Raw genomic sequence first — 25,921 nt, 5'->3', positions numbered from 1 at the left:
CCCTGGGCGAATATTGGGCGGCTTACCCAAGGCGAAGTACCTGTCTACTATAGACTTGAAGGAGGCCTTTCTCCAGGTACCCCTGGCCAAGGATAGCCGCAAATATACCGCTTTCAGTGTTCCCGGCGGGGGTATGTTCCAATTTACTCGTCTATCATTTGGTCTCGTCAACAGCCCCGCTACTCTGGCGCGACTGATGGACCAGGTTCTAGGACGCGGTAAATGGGAACCTTACGTTTTCGTCTACCTAGATGACATCATCGTCGTAAGCGAAACGTTCGAGCATCACATACAGTTGCTCAAAGCAGTGGCCGATTGTCTAGCAAGAGCCAACCTAACATAAATTTGGAAAAATCCCGTTTTGGAGTCCCCGAACTTAAGTTTCTTGGTTATTTGTTGAATCGGGACGGACTCAAGGTCAATCCTGACAAAATTCAACCGATTCTCGACTACGAGCGACCGGTCACCGTGACGAAACTTCGTCGTTTCCTCGGTATGTGCGGTTATTACCGACGTTTTATTGATCGGTTCAGTGAGGTCACTGCTCCCTTGACCGATCTGCTCAAAACGAAAACTAAGAGCTTAGTTTGGAACTCCGAGGCAGAACTCTCGTTCCTTAAAATTAAGGAACTACTAGTCACTCCTCCAGTTTTAGTCCCACCAGACTTCTCCAAAGAGTTCATCCTTCAGACAGACGCTGGTAACGTAGCAGTCGCTGCTGTTCTGGTGCAGGAGTATCCCGAGGACGAGTAAATAGTTGCTTACTTTTCGCATAAACTGACCACTCCCCAAAGGAACTACCATGCAACTGAGAAGGAAGGTCTGGCGGTGATAATGGCGGTTGAACACTTCCGAGGTTACTTGGAAGGTTATCATGTTCGACTGGTCACTGATTCGTCAGCGATTACGTGGATACTAAAGACTACATGGAAAACCAGTTCACGTTTAAGTCGTTGGAGTTTAGAATTGCAACTCTACGACATGTCTATTGAGCACCGGAAAGGCAAGGACAATGTCGTTCCAGATGCGTTATCCCGGGCCGTAGCAGCCGTTTCAGCTTTGTCCACCTCAGACTGGTACTGTTCCATGAAGTCCAAAGATGTCCAAAATCCTGATGATTATGCCGACTTCAAAGTGGAAAATGATAAACTTTTCAAGTATGTAAACTCGAAAGTTGTTCCGTGCGACTCGCGGTTTAGTTGGAAACTCGTCCCAGCACCAGAGTTCCGTCAAGATTTGATCCAACGTACCCACGAAAATTTGCTTCACGTGGGATACGATAAAACGATCCACGAAGTGCAGTTACGATATTACTGGCCTCGTATGGGATCTGAAGTACGGAAGTTTATTCGAGAATGCGGGACATGCAAGGAAATCAAAGCTCCTTTCGTCTCAGTCCAGCCCGAAATGGGTCAGTCGCGTGCGACTAATGCATCATGGCGAATGGTTTCTGTGGACTATATTGGTCCTCTTCCAAAAAGCAAACGTGGCAATCAACACTTGCTTGTCGTTTTCGACGTCTTCAGCAAGTACGTCATGTTAACCCCCGTTCGCAAAATCGCTAGTACGTCACTATGTACGATACTGCGCGAACAGTGGTTCAATCGCCATGGTAGCCCGGAAATTCTGCTAAGCGACAATGCCTCCACTTTCACCTCGAAGGAGTTCGGTCAATTCATAAAAGAAACCAACGTCAAACATTGGCTGAACTCCCGCTATCATTCGCAGGCTAACCCCGTGGGCATATGCTCGAACCGAGCAGCGCAACTGGGATGTCCACATCACTGATGTGGAGCGCATCCTAAATACTACCGTTCATTCCTCCACTGGGTTTAGTCCTCATTTCATTATACACGGGTGTGAAATGGCATGTGCCGATGACTTCAGCAGGATTTCCGATGAGGGTGACCTAGAAACAAGACATCAACAGTTAGACAAAATCCGGGAGATTGTGGTCAAGAATTTGGCAAAGGCAAGCGAGGGCATTCGACATCAGTAAAACTTGCGCCATCGAAAATATGCCAAGCCATTTAACGAGGGACAAATGGTGTACCGTCGAAACATGAAGTTGTCGAATGCTCTAGAGTCTTATAATGCTAAACTTGGACCACAATACTTACCGGCTAAAATTGTCTCAACAAAGGGGGTATCCTCCTACGAGCTGGAGGATATGGCACGTAAAAACCTCGGAGTTTGGCCAGCAAATCTCCTTAAACCAGCATAAAAAAAACTTCCGTGCCGTTTGTGGACTGACGGTATGCTTTTATATGGATTACTCACTTGGGAGTTTTCCAAAAGCAGCCGTCAGTTCCCGACGGCAACAACACGGACTTTGGTCCGAATAAAAAACAATAAACATTTCTCCGTCTTCTCTATTTTTATTGTGGAAGCCGAACTCTGCCGCGAGAAGGTTCTTCAACACCTTCTTGCAATTTTTCAGAGCCACACTCACGCAGTGTGGTAAACAAACACTCGCACGAAATATATGCTCCGGCCCCGGTGACGGTCTACGGTAGGGTGGAATACTCTACTAAAAAACACTAATCTTATACCGTGCCGTTCTCCCGGGCACCGGACGCATTTAAATACATTACCTGCCGTGTTCGGCAAACAAATACAAAAAAATTCTTTTGCGCCCCACTCGCGCAGTGAGGTAACCAAATTATCCACTAATTTGCTTTGCTCCGGCGGTCGAGACGGTTACGGTAAACAAAACTTTCTTGCCAAACCAGTACCAGTGTTTGGAAGAAACAAAACGAACCTATCGTACCGTCTTTTCACCGCCGGATGCATACACATCATTCTTCTGCCGTGTTCGGCAACAAATTTTTTTTTCAAAAACCCCTTTCTGTGGGGAACACTCGCACCAACGGGTGCACTAAATTATATAAAATTTCTCCTTATTTGGGCCACTATATAAAAAAAACACCTTTCCCCTCTTGGCCGGGGACTCCTCGATCGCGTGAGTGGTCCCACTACTCCGAAACCGACCGTAAACGAAATAAAAACCGCGAATATAAACAATTTGCGAACGCCAGTTTCGTGAACTGTTTTGTTTATTTACAATTTTGATGATTCATTCATCATATCGAATGGATCATCGATTTTGACATTTTCCCCGATGTTCGCACCAAGGCTCTGCATCATGCAAGTGTAACCCGATTCGAATCGATGGTGTGCGTGTTAGAGAGATGTGGGTTAAAAAGCGCCGCGCGTCTTCGATTTCGAATCGAATAATAAAATTTTATTTCGCATAATTTTGGGTTTGTGGTTAAACCTGGGATGGTTCGTTTGATTCCAGCGGGAATCATTTTGATATTTTTAAATTATGCGAAAGACATTCTTTGGTCCCTCTCAAACGTTTCTTTTGCCATGTACGAAGCGTTTTGAGGCGAAAAGGGACGAATATACAAACATTTTGTCCGGAATGTCTGCGAGTGGGAGAAACGATGACGTGTTAAGCGGTATGGTATGTGTGAATGTATGAGTGCAGACTCGTATTGAAGGAGTGAATGAATGTGTGAATGATCAGATAAAATTGTTTTGGGGTGAATTCGAAGTGATTATCGGAATGTGAATGATCGAGTAGGCCACTGATTGAGGATGAATGAATGAGACAATTGTATGAATGTATTTGGATAGAAACCCCAACACAGGTGTGTAGTACTGGTACCGTAAGGACACGAATGACATTTCTGGACAGTCGATGATAAAACGAACAATGTAATGCCGACAACCGTTTCCCTGCAAATTGGAACATTGAAAATTGTCAATGTCACTTGCAGAATTTTAGCAATATCGAGTTGTTACCGATTTTGTTTTCGAATTGGATTTAGGGTTCAACCCATAACCGAATAATGACGATGGCTGACAACCTCTCGCTTCGCGTAGGCTGTCAGTATTATCAGACCCAACACAGGCAAACTTTTCACCAATGAGGACATCTGGTCGATTATTTTTTTTGATGAATTTTGATAAATTGCGGAAGAAATAATTAGGTGTAGTTAGTTTTTCTTTGTTTATTTATTTATTTATTCATTGCGTATTATTATTGTATCGGTGTTAGGTGTTAGGTTAGAAAAAAATTGTTGCCAATTTTTTTCCATCCGGTGTGGACGAGATTGTAACCCGGCAGGGTAACAATTTAGCACTGGGTGGAAATATACCTATTTGTGCGTACTCTCTCCGTAGAGTGTATTGTTATTGCAACATAACTCACCGCTGCTCATTATGCTCGTTCATGTTCTTGATGTAAATTTCGTTTAAATAATAGTCCATGAACGTTGTTATTAGTCCAGATAGGTGTAGTAATTTTTGTTGTGTATTTGTAAATAAATCGCATAGGGTTTAGTTAGGTTACCGCTCTCCTTTCGCTGCAAAAGTGGTCTGACTATGCTGTGCTATAGCGATGACAGCTATGCGGCGGTGTGTTTTTTGGTGCTTGTTTTGGGTCGAGTGAGGAAGGCGGCCATTGAGTTTTTGAGAAAGCGACGAACCACGGTAGTGATCAGACGTCCAGAAGATTATTGTTTTTTTCTCGGGACAGTTTCCCGCCACCGTAACGAAAAGTTTAGTGCGCGTGTGCGACGGAATATTCCCGTCGAAAGTGCCGGCCCGTGGTTCGGGCGCATAAGTTTGTGGTGTTGGGTCGCCGGAGAATGGAAGCTAATTGCAAAGGAGCCACTCGCTTCCCCCGGCTAACTACAAAGTACCCAGTGATACCACGCCGCCCTCACTGTGGAGAATCAGCCGAACGAGCATTGCTCTCCTCCACAGTTAATCGCAAAGGAGGGCGAAGCAGGCAGGACAACGGATCTACCTGAGGTAGTTTACTGCGGTATCTACCAGGGTCATTCACGGGGAGTGAGTGGACCCGGCGATTAGTCGCCCTGTCGCTAAGGAGGTTCCAACAAAAGAGCCTTGCTCACCTCCCTAGCTAATCGAAAAGGACCGCTGCCGGAGCAGCCGACGGAACCAATTCAAATACACGGTCGTTGCTGTCCCGGCCGGAGGGAACCCGCCAGTAGCAGCAGCAGTTAAACGGAAAGTGGAGGAGAGTGGTAGTGGAAAATAAACACGGTAAAATTAAATTTATTTGTTGGTATTCCATTAGTTTGTTGTGTTACGAAAATTCGAAATTCTGTAGAGGCACCTAGGCCGCCCTGAAAAGAAGGGTTCGCCGTGCAAACAAGAACCCGAGTAGTGGGCAAACCCCTACTTACAAATGCATGTGTTTTTAACACAACAAGTTGTGCAAAAAGTTGTTTAAAATCGGTGAAAGATCATGCTGGTGCAGTTTCTCAGAAAGAACATTGATAGAAGCTGAATCAAAAGCCTCTTTACTATCCCAGAAAACTGTTGCCATCTGCTCTTTGCTAGCATATGGCATTTGAATTTCTGTTCAAAGCAGCCCAAGACAATCGTTCGTCCCTTTGCCTTTGCGGAAGCCAAATTGTGTATCTGACAGTAAGCCATTTGCTTAGACCAAGGTCTTCTTGGCGAAATCGAATATCCAAGGGTAGGAATATTCCACGCTCTCGTTAGTGCTGTTTCTGTTTCGCATGCACCAGGGGCGCGCCCTAAAGAGCATAGATGTTTCTATCGTTAGTCCGTCATAGAACCGGAGCCAGTAGCTACGATTCTTGACTTTCAAAAAACTCATCATTCGCGTTTCTAACGTCGCATACTGTCGAAAGCTTGAAGGTTACCCGTCATCTCGGAAGGTCTTATACGCGGCGGCCTTCTCCACGTACACGTCTGAGCACTGTTTGTCCTACCACAGGTTGGGAGACCGCCCGCGAGAGTTCGCGTTTGGTACGTGTTCAGTCGTAGAATCAAGCCAACCAGGAACTCGTACTCTTTTCACGGAGGAAGCTCTTATGTGGAGTCGGTTTTGTCGGATATTGCGGACGCGTAGCTCTTCCAATCATTATGTCGTGTGAGGTCATACGAAACATTGATTGTATTCGGTGGCACTGAGCCGTTAACAATAGTAGTTACGATTGGTAGATGGTCGCTGCAGTGGGGATCAGAGATTACCTTCCACATGCAATCTAACTGCAGCGATATCGAGCAGAGTGATCAGACATATGGGCGCGCTGGGGGAGCCGGAATTCGTGTCATTTCACTCGTGGAGTGAGGCCAATAAATTATCGTTACGAAGGCAACCCTATGCCATACCGAAGGAGAGTTTTAATATCCTAAAACTAGCCTCGGCGCGGGGAGCAATTCTGCACAGGCTTGTTATTTGCTCACACAATGTGCACAAAGAGCGAAATACACCGATGAAAAATAGAGCAGCAGAAAAACGCTGCGATGTGCAGAACGACGGCACAAAGAGAAGCTTGAAAACGAAAAAGAGAAATATCTGTGCGCCAAGAGCTGCACAATTTCGTACAAAGAGTCACCTTGAAGAGCCACTTTTTTGTGCCTCCGCCTCACTGGCAACCAGATAGGAAGGCGAATCAAACTACAATTCAGATAAAGATTGAACGGAAGAACGTTTATAAAATGTTTTTTGGTTGCCTTCTCTGCTTCCGTGCGCGTGGGAGCAAGATTCACACTAAAGAGCCTCTTTGTTTCTACTATTTGAGGTGTGCAGCCATGGAGTAGAATGCACATATGGGATCAACACACATATCGGAGTGAAGAGGTTTATTGTGAAAGAGAAGAGCGGTGGTTCGCATGAAAAGTGCGTTTTTATTATTCTCTTTATTTGCTCTGAATTGCATTACAACCCTGATTCTGCAATATAGCAAAACTGTCGGTGGCCAACTGAGGCTCCAGGGGATGTAGATAGAAGTTATACAAAGGCCTTTAATTTTGGTTTGACAAGCGACAACTTCTGTCTGGTGTCCAGGGGAGGTCGATTCGTTTGAAAGAATAGCACTTTTTCATCCGCAAAGGACTCCTAAGGGTTTTCTTGACCCATGCGAATAATATTAAAATAGCTGAGAGAAACCACGTCTCGCATAGTGGAAATGCAAATTCAAATTCAGAATATATTGGCTTAAATGGCACGTTCCCCGTATGTAGTCGGGGATTTGTGCCTTTCCGTGTTTTTTCATCATTTCCTGAGCGTAAGGAAAGGAGAAGGAGGTGTGGGGAAGTAGAATTAGAAAGGTGGGAAAAATAACAGCACAAAAACAAAAATAAACAACAGGTAAGTTAAACTCACAAGTAGTTCAACTTGCCTGCGAATAAGTCTAAAGCTCTTTACCACATTGGATAAGAAACTTTAGTATGTTTCTGAGTTTCAGTCGTCCAAACATGGTTTCGTATTGGCCAGGGCAGGTTCGTCAATCGCTGAACCTGCCCTGGCCAATTCGTCAGCCCATTCATTTCCAGTAATACCGCAATGTCCGGGCACCCAGACAAGGTAGATAGTGTTGACAAAGCTTAGTTCTTCGATTTGGGTTCGGCACGCGATCACTAGCTTGGACCGGGATTTGTCTGAGCTAAGGGCCTTGATTGCTGCCTGACTATCGGAGCAGAAGTTTATAACCTTGCTGGACAAACTCAGTTGAATGGCCGATTGTACCCCGCACATAATCGCAAAGATTTCTGCATGGAATACAGTACAGTATCTACCTAGTGAGTGAGATTGTTCCAATCTCATTCACGACAGTAGACACCAGCAACAGCACGTCCCTCCATCAGAGAACCGTCAGTGTAACAGACCGCTTGCGTTTGTTGTTGTCTTTCTATATAGCCAGACACTCTCGAGAGGGAATCTTCACATGGAATGTCCTGTAAGGAAAACTACATGTAAGTGTAATTTCGCTGGGAGTAAGAATATCTTCACCCCATGTATCCACTTGTGACCACAATCGTGTATGACTGATAGCAAGATCAACATGGTTACTGTTCCAAAGCCCAGTAACCTGCAGCCTGTATGCACATGATAGTGCTTCTTGTTTGAGGTGTATGTGTAATGGTTTGATATTTAGAAGTGCCTCAAGAACAGCAGTCGGAGTCGTGGTGAAAGCACCAGTCAGCGCCATGAGCGCCATTCTTTGCACATAGTTAAAATATATTCGCAAATGTTTGGGATTAGCATTCTTTTCTAAAAGATGCCAAGGTTAGTCCTATTCTGAATTCAGGTAAAAATCCAACAGAAACATCTAGTTATAGTTAGTTTACTTTCCTCTCTTAGTAAATTATTCGAAAAAATGTTCTAATTAGAATGATATCAAATATCAAAAAGATGGGTGGGTAATGTCTAGGACATAACCGGAGTGTCGTGACTACTCGTTTGACTTGTAATTCAAATCGAATGATAATCAATGAAATATGTGGGAATGTTTCAATTTATTTTTTATAATAATTATGGTGGTTTGAAAAGAACCTTTGTTGTTGGCGTCTGCGTTGATAGGGGATGCGCTGGATTCTATGCTCGTTGAGACATTCATTCATGAAGTGAAAAAATTTCATATTGTCTTGCTTTGAAATATCAATGCTAAAATCTCTCGAAACAACCATCGGAATCTTTTTTCTAGCGTACAGAAATGAATCTGTCATTTCTTTCATATAGGAACAATCATTGAAATTATGTCAATTTATGCTTTGCAAGATTTGAAATATCTTCGAAGTGTGGTCACGACACCCCTGTTATGTCATATACATTACCAACCCATCTTTTCCATTTTGCATTCGTTCTAATAAGGACGGTTTGTAGATAACTTTGTTGATACAAGACAAGAATCTTTTGAAACAATTCAAACCTTGCCGACGATTGTTTTTACTGCGTACATACATACGATCTTTCCCCTTTCGCAGCTCACACCGAATGAGCACGTTTCGCATCAAGGCGTTCCTATTTATTGACTTCACAATGCAGATGGAAGGCAATCCTTTTGTTCGATAAATGAAAATATTTTCATCATTCGTTTTGGTGTAGCTTTCGCTTAGTGGCAGTTGCCACATTCTGATTTGCTTGGAAGGATTTGCAAAAACCTTCGGGTTTGTAGATTAGAAAAACATTTTCTTATGGTTCACTGGTAAAAGTACAGAATTAACAAGCGCAAACTTAATAATAGTTAATAAAAGAAACATTCTAATTAAATTCTTTTTCCATTTTGCATTCGTCCTAATAAGCACGGTTTGTAGATAACTATGTTGATACAAGACAAGAATCTTTTGAAACAATTCAAACCTTGCCGACGATTGTGTTTACTGCGTACATACATACGATCTTTCCCCTTTCGCAGCTCACACCGAATGAGCATGTTTCGCATCAAGACGTTCCTATTTATTGACTTCACAATGCAGATGGAAGACCATCCTTTTGTTCGATAAATGAAAATATTTTCATCGTTCGTTTTGGTGTAGCTTTCGCTTAGTGGCAGAGTTGCCACATTCACTGATTTTCTTGGAAGGATTTGCAAAAACCTTCGGGTTTGTAGATTAGAAAAACATTTTCTTATGATTCACTGGTAAAAGTACAGAATTAACAAGCGCAAACTTAATACTAGTTAATAAAAGAAACTTTCTAATTAAATTCTTTTTCCATTTTGCATTCGTCCTAATAAGGACGGTTTGTAGATCACTATGTTGATACAAGACGAGAATGTGTTGAAACAATTCAAACCTTGCCGACGATTGTTTTTACTGCGTACATACATACGATCTTTCCCCTTTCGCAGCTCACACTGAATGAGCACGTTTCGCATCAAGGCGTTCCTATTTATTGACTTCACAATGCAGATGGAAGGCCATCCTTTTGTTCGATAAATAAAAATATTTTCATCATTCGTTTTGGTGTAGCTTTCGCTTAGTGGCAGTTGCCACATTCTGATTTTCTTGGAAGGATTTGCAAATACCTTCGGGTTTGTAGATTAGAAAAAACATTTTCTTATGATTCACTGGTAAAAGAACAGAATTAACAAGCGCAAACTTAATACTAGTTAATAAAGGAAACTTTCTAATTCTTTTTCCATTTTGCATTCGTCCTAATAAGGACGGTTTGTAGATCACTATGTTGATACAAGACGAGAATCTTTTGAAACAATTCAAACCTTGCCGACGATTGTTTTTACTGCGTACATACATACGATCTTTCCCCTTTCGCAGCTCACACCGAATGAGCATGTTTCGCATCAAGACGTTCCTATTTATTGACTTCACGATGCAGATGGAAGGCCATCCTTTTGTTCGATAAATAAAAATATTTTCATCATTCGTTTTGGTGTAGCTTTCGCTTAGTGGCAATGTTGCCACATTCACTGATTTTCTTGGAAGGATTTGCAAAAACCTTCGGGTTTGTAGATTAGAAATACATTTTCTTACGATTCACTGGTAAATGTACAGAATTAACAATCGCAAACTTAATACTAGTTAATAAAAGAAACTTTCTAATTAAATTCTTTTTCCATTTTGCATTCGTCCTAATAAGGACGATTTGTTGATAACTATGTTGATACAAGATGAGAATCTTTTGAAACAATTCAAACCTTGCCGATTGTTTTTACTGCGTACATACATATGATCTTTCCCCTTTCGCAGCTCACACCGAATGAGTACACTTTGCAGCCTTCGATGTTTTGGAGGCATTTTTAGTGGCAGTTACTACCACCTTTTCAGTGACTGCGTTTCTTAGCCTTTGGCTTTTTGGCCTTCTCACCACCACCACCGTTTTTCTTCTCTCCGATGGTAGCCGATTTGATTGGTCGTCCGATGCAGCTTCTCACGACCACGCATGTCTGTTATGCACTGCGTCTTACACACTGGCTTTGAGAAAAGCTGCGACACCCCTATTTAGAGGTTTTATCATTAATGTTGATTCTCATTTAAAGTAGTTTTTGAACTATTTAAACAAATTTTATATAACAAACAACGTATCGGTAGCAAGCATTGAACGTTTTCCTTCCGATTTATGAAACAAGATTGGCAATCCGTTTAGTAGAAGAAAAGTTATTAGGGTTCAAAATGTACGTAACGCTTTCGCTAATATGCACTACTATCACTTTCTCGCTTGTTCTCGTGGCGTGCATGAGCCATTCCTTTCCGTCCGGCTTCTAATGGCATAACCAAAACTAATATGCCGGCTTTCCCCCACCAACTGCTCTCGTCAAGCAACCCAATACGAATAATCATAGGAACAAACATGTAGTGGACCTATATATAAACTTTTCATTATTTTATTGTTCGGTTGCAGCACCATATTGACGGCTGTGTGCGGGATGGGCTGAAAATTTTCACTTTTCCGAGTCGTTTTCGAAAGATTATTCAAAACACTATTTTTTCGTTGATAATGAATGTCCTACATATTCCAAAATTTAATACAACATTGGTACAAATATTTTCGACAAAATGCCGAAGAAATTGATTAAATCCATTCAGTACAACAAAAGATATAAGCGTTCAAAATCTTACAATATTTTTCTTCCGAAATTTTGAAAAGGAACCCCTATATTGAAAGGTAAGTCGTTAGTCACGACAAAAGAATTCTAGTTTTGTTCATGAACACTTTGGAAGCATTTTCGAATGAATGTACTGACCAACTTGTTAGAGTAAAATATCTCATAGGGCCATTATACTGAAGTATCTCTAGAAGACATTGAAAAAACTTTCGACAATGTTTGGCACAAAGCAATAATTACCAAAATGTGGGATTTCAATTTTCCAATTTATAAAATGAAGATATGAAATTCAAAATTATCGAAGCCAGCGTCAGTGGCGGCGCGAGGTGTTTTGCCGCTCGGGGCCAAAAATTAAATTTGCCGCCCCTTTTATAATAATTTTTCAAATGAGTTCGATTTTTTCCCACCTATCTGAAACAAATATGATAAAAGTATTAGAAAATGTCTTCATGAAAATGAACTTTATCACAAGCAACCCAATACGAATAATCATAGGAACAAACATGTAGTGGACCTATATATAAACTTTTCATTATTTTATTGTTCGGTTGCAGCACCATATTGACGGCTGTGTGCGGGATGGGCTGAAAATTTTCACTTTTCCGAGTCGTTTTCGAAAGATTATTCAAAACACTATTTTTTCGTTGATAATGAATGTCCTACATATTCCAAAATTTAATACAACATTGGTACAAATATTTTCGACAAAATGCCGAAGAAATTGATTAAATCCATTCAGTACAACAAAAGATATAAGCGTTCAAAATCTTACAATATTTTTCTTCCGAAATTTTGAAAAGGAACCCCTATATTGAAAGGTAAGTCGTTAGTCACGACAAAAGAATTCTAGTTTTGTTCATGAACACTTTGGAAGCATTTTCGAATGAATGTACTGACCAACTTGTTAGAGTAAAATATCTCATAGGGCCATTATACTGAAGTATCTCTAGAAGACATTGAAAAAACTTTCGACAATGTTTGGCACAAAGCAATAATTACCAAAATGTGGGATTTCAATTTTCCAATTTATAAAATGAAGATATGAAATTCAAAATTATCGAAGCCAGCGTCAGTGGCGGCGCGAGGTATTTTGCCGCTCGGGGCCAAAAATTAAATTTGCCGCCCCTTTTATAATAATTTTTCAAATGAGTTCGATTTTTTCCCACCTATATGAAACAAATATGATAAAAGTATTTGAAAATGTCTTCATGAAAATGAACTTTATCACATTTTATTGTCAATATTTGTTCATGGCGGTAGTGCTGCGCATAAATTTGCTCGCAAAAGGTGGCGCTATGACTCCGCTCACATGTTAGCGTCGCGCTATTGTTAGATCCTTTATAAAATATAAGATATTAGTTATTATTACCCTAATTATAAAATTAAGGTATGAAATGTGCAAGATTCAAATTAAATCAAATTAAGTGCAAGATTAATAAATTTTAATATTATATAACGACAAAAAAATCGCGAAGTTACTAAAAAAATCCTATTGAATGCATCACAATAATTTTTTTAAAAATAATGTGTTTTAAAAACTTACATATTTAATAACACTGATCATAGAATGGGACAAATCATTTTAAAATATAATTCTTGTGAATTACTGGCGATCAACCATGCCTTTTTTTTTAATTCTCTAGCTAAACGATCAGAGAAACTTGATATACCTTTAACCCCATTAAACTCATTTCTATCTATAACTATAAGTTTTGGCTAAGGCAAGACTAGCTTATAAAATTAATTGTTGAGATTATTAAATTAATTGTTGAGATTATTAAATTTCATTTGAGCACTAGCATATATAGGAGAACCCGGGGCTATTAAGGCAGCGGGGGTAATAATAAAAGTGAAAAAATAAAAGGCAAGTGTTTTGGAAAGCTTGAGGCTCCTATTTTATGGAATGATTTTTGTTTGTGTGAAAACATATATATTTTCGAGACGCTCACCACTTTTGTGCGATATGAGCGTACGGGGCTATTCCTATTTCGGTCCCCCTATTCCGTCAACCACCGTTCAGTGGCTTGCGGCTGCGCACACCATTGCACACGCCACAGCAAAGAAAATACATGGGCCGCCAATCGACAGCTGCGACAGACCAGATTAAGTTTTTGTAAAGCAATTTTTTTTTGTTTCTTAAGGAGTGTCTCTTGTAACTAATTCATAGGTAAACATAATTCCATTGTAAAAAAATTAAAGAAAAATGACGGTCTGAATTGCCCCGTAGGGAGGTCCGAATTACCCCTGGCTGGAAAAAGGTAGAGGTTTGCAAATCATCGCCTACCGCTTCCATTGAGTGGTGCAAATGAACCTTTTATGGCACCAAAATGTAGCTGAGGTTTCAAACTAACAATTAGGACTTTTGATCGGTAACTTTTTCACAACTATCCACCTAAAAGGGCGATTTGCTTAAGTAGGTCCGAATAGCCCCGGGTTCCTCTACGTATTATTCGTAGAACTGAAGTAATTGCAATTTGTCTGGCTAGATCCCGCTGGAGCAGTGCTGCCATTTTTCATGCTCCTTGATCCCCACAGTTTTGATGATAAATTGTTTTGGAGCCGTATATGCGCCAGGGAAAAGTCGGACAGGAATGGATTAATGTATATTATATAAATATTGCCTTTTCATACTAAATTATCACAATGTTCACTTTCTTCTTGCCTTTGGAGGATTACAAATAACACGGTGCTATAGTGATTTTGTACTTTTCAAGTGACTTAGAATAGGTTGTAGATCTCATCAAATGTAATTCAAAATAATGTATGAAAAATGTTGTATTCCTTCAAAATCTTGATATATTGCAAATTTCGTATTTCCGGACCTTTGCCGCTAAAAAAAAATTCTACGCTTCATTTTTTAACCGATTTTCGATTTCTGTGTTCTGAAGAAAAGACTTTTCCAACGGTATGCTAAGTTATGTTCTTTTGTTTAAAATACTCTGCGGGTTTGGGACAACAATTTGTAAACAATCAATATTTTGCGATTTTTTCATGAAAACTAGGAAAATTACTCAACATTCATATTATATTAAAATTTAGAGAGATTTAGTTCTGCATTTAACGATCTGTTTATCTCCAAATTTGGTTAAAAATGGTTAAGTTAATTTTTGTTTCTCTAAATTAGATACTTGCTTGCATGAACTCTTAAGAGATTAGTTAGGCATTGCGCCCACTATGGCATTCTAAAATCGTAACTTCCGTTATTTTTCCTAATTTTAATTTCAAAGTTTACACACATACTTTTAAATGTATAAGGAATCGAGCAAAAAAACTTTTTTTTTAAATTTTATATGAAACAGTCCCCTTAAAAGTGCATGCGAGTAAGTTTCTAATTTGGAGAAAAAATGAATAGCTACAATGCCATTTTTTCAACTGATTGTTATGAAAAATACCGCATAATACTTTTAACAAAAGAACATAACAAATGACCGCGTAACAAATTGTTTAGACCCGAGAAAAAGTTTTTTGCTACAAATCAATCTTTTAAGGGTATATTAATTTGATCAAACGTAGGTTTGTATTGTATTTGATCAGATCTGCAACCTTTTCTGAATCACTTTAAAAGTTACATTCTTTTATTTTATTTTGCGGCACAGTGTAATTATTCATTATGGTGCAAGAATCAACAATTTTTTTAATAGTATTTGTAGTTTTTTTTATAATAATAAGAAGGTCGCCGAATGGTGAACACTTCCCAGTATTCGCCAGCTTCTAGCTCGTGCCTCAGCTTTGTAAGTAATTGCTTATCACACATTGAGTCCTATGTGCTCCCAAACGTCCCTAGGTGAAAGGTCATATTTTCGAATTTACATAAACAAACTAACAAACGTCATCATTATCTTAGTGACCTAGTGATTGTATTTTAGATTTTCGATCTTGGGCCGCCAGTTCCATGGACGCCCACCGCACGCGCATCTTGCTAAATTGTGCACAGCCCACAGTCGACAACCTTTTTCAGGTCATAACTTTAACTGGTTTCTCTTTCGTCATTCCGCACTACAAGCCCAGTTCACTGTAGTCTGCCAAGTATACAACCACGCTGATAGCCTTCCAATGTCAGCATGGTTGTATACTTGGTACCGTTGGGGGTTCAGGCGTCTGCGCCATTCGCCATTTTCTACTGTGCTGCGGGGTATTGAACGCAAAATTCTTCTCCTAAACAAACCGAGCACTCGATATCCTGCTTCTTACAACATTCATGCCTCATGGCCGTACAGAGCAACAAGGAGTATCAGCGATTTGAATAGAACAAATTTTGCGCGCATCCTTAGGCTGTGGGATTTTAGCTGACTACGTAAACCATATTCGCAGTAGCAACATGAATTTTTCTTTCGCGGCTAACATGTCACTGGGGTTCTAAGATATATGAATTTGTTGTAGCGTACCCCATCAATTTCCACCTCGAACCCAACACGACTGCACGTTCTCTACCAGCTACCATGTAGTTTGTCTTGTCAGAGTTTATAGCCAGTCCGATTGTTGCAGCTTCCCTTTTAAAAGGCAACAATGCCTCTTCCACTGCTCTACGCTCAACGCCAATGATGTCTATATTGATCGCAAAGCCAAAAAGCATGATGATGGTTCTGTGTTCTCGTGATGATGGTTCTGTTCCTTTGCATATCAGATCAGTAATAAATTTCAACTCCATATATTTTCCATAAATCCACGTGCTTTACAGAGACCGAGCGAGAGAGCAATAGCACCTTAGAATCTAGTACATTGGAACACGAGGACTACCTTGCAGGCAGCACACAGTGGGGCAGAATGCAATTTTCGACGCTCGAACCCTCTAGCGCCCTGGGTATGTATCCTGGAGGATTATCAATAAAGTCAAAGTATAATACAAAAAGTTTCTAAGAGTGATAGATGTTATCATGATATTTAAAGGGTGTTTTAATCATAAATATTAAACAAAAATATCTTCCATAAAATTTGTATTAACCCACGAAGCGGCAGATGGCGGCAGCTAGAGTTTTGTTTGTAACGAGTAGAGACCTTTAACGTTATAACTACGAAGAGAAATAAGTGGTATGTATTCCATGTACATCAGACTGGAAAAGGAATCACCCAGCGCGGTATGTTATCGTGCGTCTTACCTATAGGCTGGTCGAAAGCTCAAGGAGGCAATGCCAAGGCCTGCTATGATGAACTCCACGTGTAGGCACTCACGTTGCGTGTGAGTGCACAGAGTGATACCGTAGATGTTCACAATATGGTACAACATATAGTTAAGACTCATTCGTAACCCACAGAAGTGAGACAAGGTGGGGCTTTTTTCTACAGACATATAAAATAAGGAAAAAATAAATAATTCATGTGAAATAATTCTAGCTCGCTTCAAAATTTTTGAGTAATCTAAAAATATGCAAATATTTGCTTGTTTTTGAATTCAAATATGATATTTCGGACTGAGAATAAATTTGTAAAGTAATTTCTAAAAAAAAACTTATTCAAACGCTGGGTGCGTCTTGTCTTCCCAACTGCCTTATCGTTTTTAAGCTCTCGGATAATCTTCTGTCTAGAAATCAGTGAACAAAAATGTTGGTTTGTTTACCCCTTGCTAATCGCCGGTTCCAAAAAAAATCATTTAGTCGAAAAACGTACGCTACCGCACGAAACTAACCTTCTATAGAACACTTATTAGACCGGTTGTCTTATCGACTATGCTGGACCAACGTACCCATTACACGTAACAGGAAAGGAAATACCTATCCAATGGAATTAAAAGATTGAAAACACAAAGTATACTTTTTGAGTTAAAGATATTAAAAGACAAACAAGCTGTTTACGGTAAAAGTTGAATAACTTGGTAACAGTTGAGATTTGATAGTTTGTGTAGCATGATTTTTGACGCCAAATATGATTCTCTATCGCCCCTCTAGAGATTCTTAACGATGAACCAAACACCCTGTATATGATAGAGCTTCTTGGTTTAATTCCAGCGAATTAGTCTGCATACTCCCACAACTTCAAGTGCGCTCGGAAACTCATCTTAGTTGAATCTTTCGAGACTGATGAATATGTGTATAGTTTTGTCGATCGCATCCGTCAGTCCCGATCCCCTACCTTTTTAATCGTCAACAGACACGAAAATAATGTACATTCAAGCGTTTCACCCGCACTTGATTTTTATCGAGCTTAATAAAACGAACTATTATTAAAATATTAAAATTTGCTGAGCAGGAAATGCCGCCCCCTGATTTTGCCGCTCGGGGCGCTTGCCCCCTTCGCCCCCCTTAGCGCCGCCACTGGCCAGCGTACCTTACAGGTAAATTATCAGAATTGTAAACCTGGGATGCTGCCCATCAAAGCAGGCGTCCTACAAGGATCAAGCGTCGCTCCAATTCTATATAATATTCTCCAAATCTACACGCAGGGTTTGAAAAGTCAATTCTGATACTAACATCTCGGTTTCAATTGAGTACATGAAAGTCATTTACATCCGACTGGCTTGAATATTTTCTGAGATCATCTGAAAATGAAAAGTTTCCACTAACGCGGCTGAAGCACAATTATTTGTTTTTCTTTGAGATTTTTTCTCATAAACCAAAAAATAATCATATTATTAAGTTTAATAGTTTGAATTTAACGTGGTCAGATCAAGTTAAATGCTTGATTTGATTTATGATAAACAGCTTACTTTCAAGGATTACATTAATCTTCTTTAGGTGTTGGGGTCAATATGACCCAAAATGAACTTTCAAAATGCGATAATTTTTTATGTTTTGCACCTAGAAGTTTGGAATTTCTTGACTTTTCCTCTTCGCGGAGAGCAACGGTTTTCAATAGAGTTCAAAATTTTCAAACATTCCTGAAGGGCTACTGAAAAAAGCTACGAATAAGGTATAAGCAGGTCATATTGTCCCGGATTTCTAACTCAGTTTTAAGATACATTTCATCCAAATCTATATGTTCTTGTACTCAAATTGATTGTTAGAGTTTCAATTTTCAGCTACTGGGAAATATTACCGTTTCTGACCAGATTGACCAGTGGGAACCGACACACAGTTTTATTAACAGCCTACACAACCAAAACAAAAATGAGATTGTACATATCAGTTTTGTACATGATACGACCGATCTTGGATGTTCTGTATCACGATTCCCATGCCGATTCCGGTGGTACAATAGTATTTCTCGTAACACTGAACAAACGACAATGTGGTCAATCAATGAAAATGATCCCAAAGTGGTGTAATATTCGTAAAAGCTTATATAAAATCCCATCTACAATGATATTGATACTGTGATTCAAATACTGACCCGGGATTCTACGAAAAATAATCCGGAAGATCCAGAACATCTAGTTCTAGATTTCTAAAGTTTTTGCGAAAACATTTCGTCGCTTTTGTGCTATCTTATGACAAACGCCATTTGGGGTAAACTGGGTTAGGTATGCCACATTACTTGTCTTAAAATTGTCTACAAAGTGGCGTTTTCAGAATTGTAACATTGTGCTTGGTTGCTGAAATATAGCGAGAAACGCGGCGAGAAATTTGTAATTTTTGGTTTTAAATGGCTGTGTGGGGATTGGCTCAAGTTATCTTGATATATAAGATGTTTTTATGCGTAAAACTATTTGAAAAACACAATGGCATAACAAACAAAATTACACGAATTGTGATAAATATGCAGTTTAAGTTTCAAAATGGAAATATAGCATACTAGGTAATAGTCATCGCGCGTTGCTGCGACTTTCAACGAAATAGGAGAAAAACGCAATTTGTTCCGAAACGCCAACTGGCGGGCAGATAATCTCCAGCCAGTAACACACAAACACGCTCCATAACAAATGCCTACTATGTATAAATTTTTACGGCAATCTGTTAAGCCATTTTGGAGTCCATAAATCATATACATACAAACATTGTCTTTTATATATATGTAGATAGATTTAACAACACTGTAAACAAAAAAAACTATTTTTTCTAAATTCCCTGATTTATTCCCTTCAAAATGCATCTCACCGATTGTTTATAGACCAAATGAAACCAAAGATAAAAGTTATTTTTTTACATTTTAACGACATTCAATTAGCTAGAGATTACTGGGTAGGGAAAGTTATGAAAATTAGAGCTATAGTACTCAAGTGAGAGTGAGATGTGAAGTAAACAGATCGGAAAACTGGAAGTGGCAGGGTCATTAGAACGGGCTTAATATCGTACGGGCTTCATTTTTTGTCTTCTGCTAATGAGGGTCGAGCTTAGGCAGCATAACTACGAATCACCCGAGTTCACTAGCATGTGTCCTGGTATAAATAGACTTGTCCATCTTAACCGTGACGGTTGTCAATAGTAGTAAACTAACATTTCCAGGTAAAACCATCCAGTCTTGTTCTGCATACATCAGTAGGGGAACATGGGGAGACTAAGCACAGAATTCTATTATTGACTATGACGTGCAGTGGCGTAGCCAGGGGGGGTTTTGGGGGTTAAAACCCCCCCCAAACCAAAATTAATTGGATTGAAAAAAAAAATTGATGCTGACGAATTTAATTTAATATTCCACAAAATATTTTTGGAAAAATATTCTCTGATCACTACATTGAGAACTGTGTTTAAAGCGTCATGAAAACTTTTGGAAAATTGTGGGAAGAGGATCTTGTAACTTATCTCTTAGCCAAAATCCCATAGTTGTCAGATTACTTCAATGTACAATAAAATAACTGTCTGAATTATTATGAGCTCATTTTTGGAAAGATGCTTCAAAATATGAATTAGAGACAATTTTTCGAATGGGAATCTAAATTTGAATAGGTTGATTGCATATAAAACATAAGCTTGTTTACCGAAAACTTACATACATTTCAACATTTGCTGAAAATGTATTTTTTTAGATTGCGTAGAGTTTAGACAACAATTCAATATGGTTAACAACAAGAATAACATTTCAGAAACTAGTTGAAAGCTGATGTAATTTTGTCTCTAGCAGGTCAGGATCGGTTTTATGAGCGTTGGATTTTTGTTGTATTATCAACTATATGAATAGCCTCTTAGCAGGATGCAATGAATGGCGTACTAAAATTTTGTGTGCTACGTACTAGTACTGCAAGTTGTGAGGTTGACTAATAAAGAAAAGTAAAATTAATGCTCGATAAATTTTTAACGGTCACGATCACATTCATTCGAAACTGCCAAATTTCGATGTTAAGTAACATTGAAGAATTTCAAAACGTAAAACTGTTCATCTGCTGATAGAATAATTTTGACGGTTAATCCTGCTAGAAGTAATTATAGACAAGAATTACTCTTCAACCAAATTTGGGTCGAGACTTAATGTCTCCAGCAAAGTTTTCGAAAGTGCTATTTCAAACAACTTTGTCAAAGACATAAATATCCCACAAATTCAGAGTATCGAAATATAGTAGTAGAGAATACCTTTACAAGCTATTCTGAAATTACTGTATTTGATAAATCTCTTCTGCGGTAATTAAATAATAAATTCACATTGCGTTCAAGGTGCCTTTGAAGCTTACAAAAAAATGAGGGAACTGGATTTAAAACAAATAATTCCCAGATATTAAAAGGACTCAAAAACACAAAGAGTGATTCCATTTTCAGGAGCTAGCATCAATTCGGCGCTAGCTTAGTCCGCCCACCAAGTTAGTGTCGGATTCTGATGAGATGAAGTCGAAACGCAAGTTTCAGTTCCATCCATCCATAATTTAGTTATAGGTTTTGTGTTCTCAACTCGCAATGATTGTTTCAAACAATGTTATCCGTAGCGCAGAAAAAAATAGTTTTCACCTAAATTTTTCTTCACCAAGAAGAAATATAGCAGGCCCAGTCCATTTAAATCCCTATATGTTGAATTCATGTAGCCTTCATATTTTCAACAAAATTGTTTGAAATGACATTATTAAAAACTTTGCTGAAGGCACCATGTCTCTTAATATTTTTGAAAAATTAATTCACCATAATTACCTCTATGAGAGTTAATCACTAAAATTTCAATATCAAAGCAGGCGCTGTTTTATGTTGATAACTTCCCGAAGTTGTCAAACCTTCAAAGTCAAGGATTATTATATTAGGTGATCTTGAACGTTGAAAATTTTTTAGATCATTTATCCCACTTTAAAAGATCGCAATTTTTGACTTCATTGACATATTATACAAGAAAATAATCTATAGAGGTTTGAAAACTGTTCCATGTTGATCCTTCTTGTTTGTAGACTGGAATGACATCTGTTAGACTACTTATGTTTTTGAGTTTTCAATAATTTATCAAACTCATATTAAATTTTAGCATTTTTTCAAAAAAATTGCGATTTTCATCAAAACCCCCTCCAAACCAAATTTCTGGCTACGCCACTGATGACGTGTTCTATTAGATTCTTAAATGTTTTTCAAAATGATTTTAAAAGTTTGGAATGATAATTCCTTTCCTTATAAAAAAATATTCCGTAATTAATAAATTTGCGTTAAATGATGTAATGTTTTATCAAACTTTGTATGGACATATCTACTCGACTAATAATTACTTTTAAAGTGATCATACATTATTTTATTTTCGCAATGATTTTTCATAAATCGAAACATTGAAATAGTTATTACTAAAATTTGCACGACATTGAACGCAATAACTAATGTTGAGGAGATTTTATGGGGAGAATTGACCAAGTGGCAAGAAGCCGAAGAAAGATAAAAAATTCTGATATTTACTATGGTAATTACTGTCAATGTTAATCACGTCACAAAAAACCTATTTTAATCCACCTAGCGGTGCAATTGTGCCTTTCTCAATCATGAATCACGAGAATGTGTGCGTTGTTTATATTCATTAAAAACTTTTAAGTGCATATATTACATTTTAGTATTATACATCACATGACAACTATATACAGGAAAATAAATCATTATTCGAGTTCTAAAATTTTGAAAAAGAAAAAACAGCCACGGTAATATTGAACTGAAAAAAGGTGCGAAATCGGCAAAGTCCCAAAAAGTCGATTTTTATAAAAAAAATTTTTTTTCGAGGTAACATAAAATCTCGACGTTTCATGCATTTTAAAGATGCTTGGCATCAAAAATACGAATTCGATTTCTGAAATTTCATGGGGTCCCCCCTTTGAAAAACTTTTTGAGTTCCGGCTTATATGGGAATTTCATATGTGACCGGACGATTTAGTCTATATTTCCGGAACCATATAAGCGATCCGTACGAAATTTTATAGACATCTATGGGGATATTATAGCTATCATTTGGGACTAAGTTTGTGAAAATCGGCCCAATCATTTCAGGGAAACTGATGTGAGTTCGTAAATTTTGAAAGATGGCCGCTTTCCCTAGGCACTTCCGGAACCGTCTATGGTGGTCAATGTAGTCAACGAAAGTTTGTTTGGCTGTCGGTGACCTAGAACTGCAAAGTTAAGTTATTTGAGAGACATTTTAGCGAAATTTTTACCTTTTTTGCTTCCATCGGAGTATCGATTTGAATCACAATTTGCTATGTGATCGCACGCCACAACCCGTAACTCCGGAACCGGAAGTCGGTTGGGGATAAAATTTAATAGCCATTTACGGGGACGCAACATCTTTCATTTGATACTAAGTTTGGTTAATTCGGTCTAGCCGTCTCCGAGAAACCGATGTGACTGTTAGTCTGAATTTGGATACTTCCGCCGGGGCTTCCGGAACCGATGATGGTGGCCAATGTGACCAAAGAGACTTTGAATGGCTGTTAATGACCTAGTACTACAAATCGAAGCAGTTGTGGTCACATTTTGGAAAAATTTTCACCATTATACATTCATTGCAGAATTTCTTAAAATCGACATTTTCTGCGTGATCGTACTCATCACCCTGTAATTCCGGAACCGGAAGTCGGATCCATTAGAAATTCAATAGCAGCCTATGGGAACGTTGCACCTTTCATTTGGGACTAAGTTTGTAAAAATCGGTTCATCCTTCTCTGAGAAAAGTGAGTGAGATTGTGTTCGCGTACACACACACAGACGCACATACACACACACATACATACACACACATACATACACACACACAGACATTTGCCGAACTCGACGAACTGAATCGAATGGTATATGTCACTCGGCCCTCCGGGCCTCCGTTAAAAAGTCGGTTTTCAGAGCAATTGCAATACCTTTCTATTGAGAAAGGCAAAAATCTCATATCAAATAGAAAGGTAATCTGACTTTGCCAATGGAATAGGTATTATTCTATGCACAGAATGACAGTTGGCTAACGGAACCATAGCCCCATAACCATAGAGTAAATATTTACAGGGATAAAATAATTTATTTAATGCAATGTCAACAAAAGAACGAAATCTATAATACACATTTACACGGGGGTGGGCGTGGCGTAGTTGGTAAATCGATTGCCTTGTACGCAGCGCACCTGGGTTCGAGTCCCGACCCCGCACATAGGGTTCGAAATTTTTCACAAGAGATTTTTCTAACCCGAAGAGGCGAATGACCTTAAGGTTAAAACCTCTGTAATCGAAATAAAAAAAAAAAAAAAAAAAAAACATTTACACGTGAATATGGGTCATCATTTTTGGATAACGCGGAATGACTCATATACTACATGAGACGCATCATACTGTATATATCCAATTCTCTTATTTGAATTTTGCTAAGCCGTACAAAACCAAATTCGCAAAGTTTGATTAAATATTTAAGAAAAAACTCATATGAGGATTCACGGTTCTTAATCTAAATTATAACAATTTATTACATAAATATATACAGTTCATATTGATGCCCAGTTGGAAAAATTCGTTTCATTTTTTATTCAAAGTTTAAAGCAATAATCATGGCATTAGTTACACCTCCCCAAAATTTCACGGCCACCTTTTAAATGAACTGAAATGAAACACGCATGTGATGTTTAACACGATTCTTTCGAAAGAAAATAATATCGGAATGTCGCCGCTTTACGCAATTTATGCATTTCTATTAATATGAATTTGTTGTTTTTTGATATTACCGTGTATAGCAGTTCAGAACGCAGTCGTGAAAATTACAGAAGGTGCTGGATTAAACGGTTGAGCTCGCCAAAATTGTAATCCGGTTTAAAAGTTAATCTGAATTAACAAAAACTGATACGCTTCGGAGCTTACCGCTATAACCATCTACCACATGGATTTTGTGAGATTGCGCTTTAATTGAAATTCAATCTTTTTCTTGGGCGACGCATCGCTTTCCTTGTAGGAAAGAACGAGAAAACAGTACCAGTATTGCCACCGCTCGTAATCGAAATACTTACAGCAGTACAAGTGATCCCAAAATGCATTGCTAAAACAGTATTTTTCTTTTCTCGAAAACATATACTTCATATGATGCGGATTCCTGAATGTTAATCCACATACCTACATGTAACTAATATAGTTTGAGGTGCAGTTATTTTATGCATTAAGCATATTTTATTACAATTTTAAGCATAGTAATTTGGGAGTGGTAAAACCCTACGTTTTACTTTTAAAGATGGAATCGACGTCACAAATAATAAATCATTTCATTTATCTACCAGTTAGTATTTCTATATTGCACCAAAGTTCACATTCAGACGCAGGTATATAATTAATATTTCCACTAATCGTTTATTTGAAACATTGATCACTCTCTCATCGAAAACGATGCGTTTTCTGTTTCACTATAAATGTTGTTCAGGTATGCTTATGTTGAGTTTTACTTACTATTTTAATTTATCGCCGAGAACGACAAGCTGCAAACTTTCTTTGTTTGGAAATATGTTCAGGTTCACTATGCGTCTTAAACGCGCGAAATCTTCCACTGCACTGCGCAAAGAAAATTATGGCAGCAGTACACACTACCTCGAATTATTTAGAAAGGGATCTCATCTTTGAACAAAGTGGGGGTTTCATATTGAATGAGTGGTAAATCCAAGCGCACAGTGCGTACAGAGCCACTTCATTCTACTTGTTAAATCTTATAGTTATAGGGTTACAAGCCACAGTAGTAATAATATTAAGAGTGTGTCCTTCTTTACAAGACAAAAAATCATGTTTACTTGGATTGCTTAAATCAATAAAGTATCTAATAATAAACCAAAACGATTTCATAGCCCAATTCATAGTATTTTCAAAGATTAGTGTCGAACGTATTGAAGCCCCAAACTGGTATGCGAGCGCACGCACGAACGTGGTCATGAGAAATCCATAATAGAAATTACCAATAATGTTTATCTCCAATCATAGAAACTTAGATATTAGGTGATATGAATAAACCGAGAAAATGCTTATGCTATTTCTTGTTTGAGCAAAGTAAACTTATTAAGCATATGTTTAAAGCAGTATGCTAAATCGTTTACTTGGATCAAGTAAGTTCGAATTTCGAACATAGCATTTGCTCCATCATGTTTCTGTCGACAAACATATATTACTGGCCGATCGCTTTGTGCCCTTCTGCTTTTTTTGGTTTTTCTTAAATTTAAATGATTAAATTCAGGATTTACCCACAGAGGAATGATGCTGATGGTAAGTAGCAAATTTATTTATAAGTTTATCTTCACAAAATGTGAAGCATTTGATTATTTAAAACAAAATTAAAAAATGTTCAACCGTTTCAGAGCGACATGAG

The 25,921-nt window shown here is 38.5% G+C and overlaps 1 protein-coding gene across 1 annotated transcript in view; it reads right to left on the bottom strand.

The window, feature by feature from the left end:
- LOC131682921 (putative fatty acyl-CoA reductase CG5065) overlaps positions 1-25,111 on the bottom strand; it is an 833,091-nt gene extending 807,980 nt beyond the window's left edge. Inside the window, exon 1 of the mRNA XM_058964735.1 lies at positions 25,018-25,111. The gene's annotated coding sequence lies outside the window, so the exon portion shown is untranslated. The remainder of the gene's footprint in view (positions 1-25,017) is intronic.
- Positions 25,112-25,921: the final 810 nt, after the last annotated feature.

This window comes from Topomyia yanbarensis, chromosome 2 (assembly GCF_030247195.1).
Source record: "Topomyia yanbarensis strain Yona2022 chromosome 2, ASM3024719v1, whole genome shotgun sequence".
Lineage (NCBI taxonomy): Eukaryota > Metazoa > Arthropoda > Insecta > Diptera > Culicidae > Topomyia > Topomyia yanbarensis.
Note: the sequence above shows the minus strand (reverse complement) of the source record. Positions and strands in the feature narration are given on the sequence as shown.